This window comes from Delphinapterus leucas, chromosome 16 (assembly GCF_059928025.1).
Source record: "Delphinapterus leucas isolate spDelLeu-1000000601 "Yukka" chromosome 16, BTC_Dleu_Yukka2, whole genome shotgun sequence".
Classification (NCBI taxonomy): domain Eukaryota; kingdom Metazoa; phylum Chordata; class Mammalia; order Artiodactyla; family Monodontidae; genus Delphinapterus; species Delphinapterus leucas.
The window spans coordinates 42,089,470-42,097,257 of NC_143144.1; the positions used below are offsets into that span (position 1 = coordinate 42,089,470).

The 7,788-nt window shown below is 40.4% G+C and overlaps 1 pseudogene; it reads right to left on the reverse strand.

Annotated features, from left to right (window-relative positions):
• Positions 1-6,181: 6,181 nt before the first annotated feature.
• Positions 6,182-7,583, reverse strand: LOC111172645 (eukaryotic translation initiation factor 2A pseudogene; annotated as a pseudogene).
• Between the last annotated feature and the right edge of the window lie 205 nt (positions 7,584-7,788).

Here is a 7,788-nt window from a genome sequence, read left to right on the forward strand (position 1 = left end):
TTTCTTATTTGCCAGGACTGTAACTGAGGAGCTGGCTGCTATCGGGTAGCATTAATTAACATCCAAGGTCACCAGCCCATCTTCTCAGCACTGTGTCTCCTTCTCCACACTTGGGCAAACACAATGCCCACAAATTGGCACCAAGTCTGTGCTCACAGTTTGATTTTAGACATGGGGGGCAAGATTGATGGCTAGTCTAGAAAGGGATGAACTCCTGGCTGGGTGCAGGGCTTCTCCTGAAAGCAGGATATCCTGGGAATTCAGCTCCAAGGAGCTTTGGGGCCATGCAGAAAGAACAGACAAGCAGAAACAACTGAGGATGTATTTAGGGACCAGGGCAGCCCACTGCAAATGGTTGGACAGTGCCTCTGGAAAGACACATAGAGATCCCCATGTAGAAGTGAGCATTGTGATTTTTTTGTACTAAAATTTGCTTTATGTCTCAGGAAAAGAACCTCAAGCTTCTTCAATCCCCTTTTATCATGTATCCTTGGTAGCTCTGGGAGATATTTTCCCTATTAAGCAAACCAACAGCTGCTGATTTTGGCTACAGTTTGCCTTGCTTAGTTCTTGGGAGGAAAGAAGATGCTCAGCTGTCCTCAAATCTACCAGTGGAAATCAAAATAAAAACCCAGATGAGCCTGGAGGACGGAAACCCCAAGGGACGCTGTGGGTTCCCGTTCTCAGCAGAAAGCTGCAACACCCAGCGATTATAGATTCTCCTCCTGCCGGACCTGGGGCTGCATGGTGTTCCTCAGGGCTACTCCCACCTGACATTTCAGGATAAGAGACATAGGTAGAGTGGCAGGTTTCAATGAGGGGACAGTGAGCAAGGCACTGGGGCATTTCCTGTTCACCAAAATATTTCATCCATCAGCACATTACTAGTTCTACCATAAGTGACTCATTTTTTTGGGTGTCAGTTTCTCCACTCCTGGGTTCTGATTTGAACCAATTAAAACAGCAGTTAGCATTTGTGTTACTGTTTACTATATGCCAGGCACTAGTGTACAGATTTGCAAGGTTACACTTAATCCTCACCTAATTCTTATGCTGTACCCATTTTTCTGATTAGAAAGTTGAGTAGCAGAGAAGACACATCATTTACTCAAAGTCAGAGAGTTAGTAATTGGCATTGCTGGTTAGTCCATTACCCCAAACACATGAAATATTGAATATTTAAATACCAGAATAGACTGCCTTCCTGGGAAGACTGATGACATTCATTCAATATCTATCTATATCATATCTACATCTATATATCTCTCTCTATATATCTATACCTATCTATCTGGAAAACCTAACTCAGAAGTTATATATGTCCATCTATTCCACAGTCAAGGAAACAAATGCAAAGATGTTCACACAACCAAGAACCTCCAAACACTGGAGGAAAATCAACTTCATCAGAAGGACATGTCAAATTACTTTGAAACTACAGTGAAATTACAAATTACATGAAAAAGATATTGCCTCAGGAAGCAAAGTTTAAAGCATCAGAACAAGAATATATTATTTTTCATGTCAGAGTTATAAAGATGTTAATTTTTGTCTTTATTGAGCAAACAAAACAAAACAAAAAAAACAAGAATAAGTATAATTTAGAATAAGTATAATTAATGTTATCAAATGATATAATAATGCAAAAATGATTGAGAGCATTTTCTAAATAAATTAATTCAAAACTCTTAGACATCTGGAGAAAAGAAAAAAAGGTCAATGAAATAAAAAAGTGGGTTAAAGAGCAGAATTAATGTAGCTGAAAATTGAATTTGTAAGCTGGAGGATGTCAACAAAGAATTCTTCCAAAATATAGCCCCAAAGATAAGAAAATGGAAAGTATTAAAGAAGCATAGTGAGACAGAGAGGGCTTATCATATTGTTCCAAATTCTGCCTAATTCAATTGGCAAGGGGGAAAAAATAACAAAACAGAACTGAAGGGAGGAATAAATAACAGAAGACAAGATTTTCAGAAATGAAGATATAAGTCCTCAAATCCAAACAGAACACTGGGTGTTAGGTAGGACGAATGTAACAGACAAGCCACATGTACACATTGTGATGATGTTTCAGAAAAAGAGTGTCCTAAAGTCTGATAAAGCAAAACAATAGAGATTGTAATTTCTCTATAAAGGAAAAAGAATCAGATTGGAATTATATTTCTCAAAAGCAAGAGAGGATTTCTGAAAGCAATAGAGCAATATCTTCAAAACTGTTGTCATGTTAAATTGAAGAAGACTTGGAATATAGGGAGTAGTGGTCAGCCAAAGAAATAGTTAATTATTAATTCTAAATAAGTATTAATTTTTAAAATAATTAATGACAACTAATAAAAACTTGAATCCATAATTCTAAATGATTTTAGAACAGTTCAGATCATGGAACAAGGGAAAAGCTTTATATTTAAGAACTTTTTTTTTTTTTTTCCAGTACGCGGGTCTCCCACTGCTGCGGCCTCTCCCGCTGCGGGGCACAGGCTCCGGACGCGCAGGCCCAGCGGCCACAGCTCACGGGCCCAGCCTCTCTGCGGCACGCGGGATCCTCCCGGACCGGGGCACGAACCCGTGTCCCCCGCATCGGCAGGCGGACTCCCAACCACTGCGCCACCAGGGAAGCCCTTAAGAACTTTTAACAACATTTTTTCCAGCTTTTTAAACAAGGGGACTCACATTTTCATTTTGCATTTGGTGCCACAATTTATATAGCCACCTCTGTCACCCAAAGAGTACACCTGAGATCTCTTTTGCTAAAGAAACTGGAACAAAGAGACTCTGTATTTGGAGACAGGCAAATAACAAAATTGGGTAAGAAAAAGGAAAATTAAGTTAGTTGCTAACTGATTTAGAGACATCCTTAGTCTTCCATCTCTAACATGGGAGATTGTAGGGTCTTTTCCTGGAACAACTGAACCACTCAGAGGAAAGGACTACACGTCCTGGCATTTGAAGGTCACTAATATTGTTGGTGGCCCATTCCACTAACCTACGCTAAACTATTCAATATATAAGTTCTTCCAAGCACAGACGGCCAGCTCCAAAACATTTTCATCCCCTCCAAACATGACACTGTATCCAGGGCTTAACGCCCTCGCTCCTCTTTCCCCTTCTGCCTTTTAATTTAGGAATTGCACCCATTTGCATTTATACAATATTTAACATATATTGTATCTTAGCTTCTATTTGTTTTCTTCACAACGGTTATCACAACATACAATTACTTCACTATCATTGACTTATGAACGTTTTTCATGCCTGTCTCCCCACTAGGCTAGGAGCTCCCTGAGGACACAGCCATTCCTGTCTTATTCACTATTAGAGCCCAGAGTCTCTCACAGTGCTTTGCCCACGTTTTCTCTCAGTTAACTGATTTGAGTGAACAAATGTGAAAGGGCTCAATAAACTGTATGTGACCAAAATGACAGCTTCTGATTGTAGAATGGATAGAGAGTAGATTCCCTGAGGCCTGGGATCGCATGATGGTGATTCTGAGACAGTATGAATGACAAACGTGCTACCACATCTCCACCAACCGGGCAACGTGAGGAGTCGGACAGGATGGACCACTGTGTGCTTTCCTAGCTGGAGTAGAGCAGAAGCAAAGGCAGAAACATCTTTCTTTTCTCTTTTTCCCTCCCCCTATCCCCCTCCCAAACCACAAATGGAACCTGTGAAGTTCAACATGATTCTTATTTCTCCTTTGCATTCCCAGGCCCTTCCTTTATCTCAGGTTTCAAGCCTGAGAATAAATCTCTCGGTCACGCTACTTAATCAGGTTCTCCCAGGGAAAGGACCCTGCTGCAGGGATGACAGGAACCAGACTCCAAACGGTTTTCCAGGAGCTGAGGGAAGTGAAGGCTTTTCCTGCAGTTTCTCCTGCCAAAGAATTAAGGAAAGGATGTGGGTCATAGGGCTACAGCAGTGCAAGGAGGAATTCTAACACTTTCTCTAGGACGGGAGGGGAGGTCTGTTTCCCTTCAGTAGATGCTGCCCTTTGCTTTTCATGTGGTGTCTGGCTCACCTCATCAGAGGTTCTGTGCTGGGAAACCAGTGCCATTGCTGGCTTGGGTGGCTTTTACTAAGATATACAGGAAGGAAATTAAGCCCTTTATTTCTATTATCCCTCCTTGGGCAAAACGGCAAGAAATTTTGCCTTGAGAGCCTTTATTTCATCCAGGAGAATCGCCTTTTCCCTTCGGGAGAGATTCCCACCTCTCCAAGCAGCTGTTGCTCTAAGTAACCATTTACTTCCCAGTGACCTCAGTCGGAAGGTGTCCTGTGGCATCAGCATCCTGTTTGCCTGGTCATCATCAATGCAGCAATAAAGAGCACGACAGCAGGAACACACTCCCCCACCACAGCTTGCTTTCCACGTTATAAAGTTTGAGGACAGCATCATGTCACCCACACAGGGAAGGAGCATAGTTCTCCAAATGAGTTACAGCATGAGTGGTAGGATCAGCTACATAAAGTTCAAAAAATGAATCCTGTGTCCTGCAACAGTGCAAACAACTCAAATTTGCATTCAATATAAAAACGGAAAACGGAGGAAAACCAGGGAAGACCTACCACTCTAAGGGTAGACAGTACCCTCTCCAGAAATTTCAGCCAACACCTGCCTCTGCTGGGTGCTTCACGGAGCCCTGCTTCTGCAGAGCATCTCGGTGTCCAGACCACCATGAATTTGGAGCTGGAGGAAACGTGACTTCCTTGGCTTCCTCCGCAAGTGTCATTCCCAGTCAGGAGCTGAGGGGAGCCCTCCCTCTGGTTTCTCAAAGCAGTTTCTCTGGAGGTCCCTTTCTTGCCACATTGTATTATTTTCTCCATGTTCTCATTTTTTTGTGTTTGTTTCTTAGTTCTTTGAAGTTCTTTTTCCTGCTAGAAACTTTAACATATATTATTAATGTCTTTCCTGACAGTCTCCACACGGAACTTTTTATTATATCTCGACTATGTTTAGACAAAGCTTAGCTCATAGGAGGCACAAAGTACATATGCACAAATAAATGGGGGGGGGGTTCCCGCACACCAGAATTTTGTGTCCAGCGCCATCTCTGACCATTCCAGGCCACCAAAAAGATTGCCTCAATTCCTTTTTGTGAGAAGGAATGACACGTACACATATATTCAGGTTCCTCACTGGATAGAGCAAAGCCTGAGTCTTGGTTTAAAAATGAAAACTTTAAAGATTCTTGAAGAAAGTGCACTATAAAGCAATTCAGTTTTCTTCAAAACTACTCTATTGAGTTTATGCTGATCAACAAGTTCAGGAGAAAACTAATATTCATTCTAAAGTTAGAGAAACAAACTTTAGTTCACCTTGCTTGTTTTGCACTACTTTTAACCAATCTAATGGGTTACATTTATTTAAATTTAAGATGCCTTTATCCTTAGATGGTAAATCATACTGAATAACAATGATACTTGACTTTCAATGTCTTGAGCTTAGCTGAGAAATTCACGTCTCTTTTCTTTTTTTGCATTTTCTCAAAGGCTTATTCAATTTAATTTTTTTTATATTTTATAATCCTTGTTTAAAATTTATTTTATTCAAGTATAGTTGATTTATAATGTGTGACTCTCTGTTGTACAGCAGAGTGACTCAGTTATACACATACATACATTCTTTTCATTGTGGTTTATCACGGGATGTTGAATATATTTCCCTGTGCTGGGTCAGAATGGCCATGATTAAAGAGTCTGCAGATAACAAATGCTAGAGAGGGTATGGAGAAAAGGGAACCTTCCAACGCTGTTGGTGGGAATGTAAAATGGTGCAGCCACTATGGAAAGCCATATGGAGGTTCCTCAAAAAATTGAAAGTACAGTTGCTATATGAGCACAGCAGTCCCACTCCTGGGCATATATCCAGACAAAACAGTAATTTGAATAGATACTTGCACCCCAGTGTTCATAGCAGCGCCATTTACAATAGTCAAGACATGGAGAAGACCTAAATGTCCATTGACAGATGAATGTGTGTGTGTGTGTGTGTGTATATATATATATACATATGCCATATATATATATATATATATACACAATGGAATATTACCCAGCTGTAAAAAAGAATGAAATAGTGCTATTTGCAGCAACATGTATGAACCTAGAGATTATCATGCTAAGTGAAATAAGTCAGAAAGAGAAAGACAAATACCATATGATATCACTTATATGTGGAATCTAGAATATGACACGTCTCTTTTCTATAACATGTATTGAGAGGTAGGAAAAGTCCGTTTAGTGGACATTATTAACTAATTTCACATATATGCCAAATCTTAGATAAATGGGTGCATTATAGATGAGCAGTAAGTATGGGTATATGGTGGCCAGGCGACCTTCAGAGTGCTCTACAGGGTTTAATACACAGGATGTGTTTCCACTGATTTATGCTAAAACTTGCCTTCTCTGAATCTTTAACATAACCATTTCCAAATCTACCTGGAGAAGGGTGGTATCTTTTTAAATTTTCTCCAAGTCATTGTTTTTCTAGCCATGTTTCAGTTGCTGCTTGCTCTTTCAAGGTTCATTTGCTTTCGGGGCTTCTTTAGGATCCTGAATTTTTCATCTGTCTCACGGTCTCCAGATGTTAACGGAGATACAGTGTTCCTTGGTGTGCTCTGTGGGGCAGGGGTAGGTGCCATATCTTGGTTCTTGTCATTTCCTGCTTTGCAGCCTTCTTAGTCTCATATTTCCTTTGATTTTCAAGGACTGCTTTTGATAATGGCTTATCATTTCCTGGTTGTGATTTCTTATTCTGGAGTGGTTTCTTCTCAGGCAGCTTGGAACTGGTGATTAGTTTTTTTCCTTAAAGCTGAGGATCTATCAACCATTGTGAATTTATGTTCCTAATTGGGTACTTCCCTTAAAACTGCTTGGTGAGCTATTGTTCTCGCTGGAAACAGTCCATACAAAAATGGTTGCCAGGACAGGGCTGGCATAATACCAAACTTGTACCCATTATTAACACACAAGCTGGGAGCATGCATGGCAGTAAAAATGTGCTCCCCCCCTGGGCACCAAGCAAAGTATGTAGGATCAGAGGTTACTGGTTTAGAAATAGGGTTGCAGTTAAAAATATCCCGTGATTGCATTTGTCCCTCATATTTCTAAATCTAGCTAGCATTAATATATGGCCATGAGGACTAAGTAAGCTACATTAGAATGCCAATTCCAAAGTCAAAAGCTGATCACATTTCAAGCTGAAAATCATCTCTTTGGCAGGCATAAATCCATAAAGAGCATAAAACTCAGTAGACCTAGAATTCCAAATTACATCATAAGTGGAGCTGTGCTTTGGTAATTGAACAGATTACAGCATTTTCTCCATTTGCTGCAGGTAACACATCATTTGCTCCCTGTAGCGGGAAGTTCCTGTCTTGTCAAATCTGTCCTAGCCATTACAACACAGCAGTTGCTTTTTTATTCCATAGCATCATAACCTTATCAACCTTAGAGGAATGATTGTTAGCTAAACCTGCATGAGGTCCACCAAAGTTGGGGTATAGACATAACCTAACAAATACAGGTGCACTTTTACTCCCTGGAACATAGACAGTTCCCTTGTGTGATTGGAGTCCAAGTGATGACACACAATATTTACGCAATTATTATGTGCAATAGGTACTCAACATATATTTGTTAAATGAATTAATTGTCTTTCCCCCTTGCCCTCAGTGCCCAACATGCTCAGAAAATAGCTGTTGATTGAAGAATAAATAGATGAATGAATGACAAATACATATTTCTACTGTTCATTCTTCTGCAAATGCCCTCCAAGCATGGCGA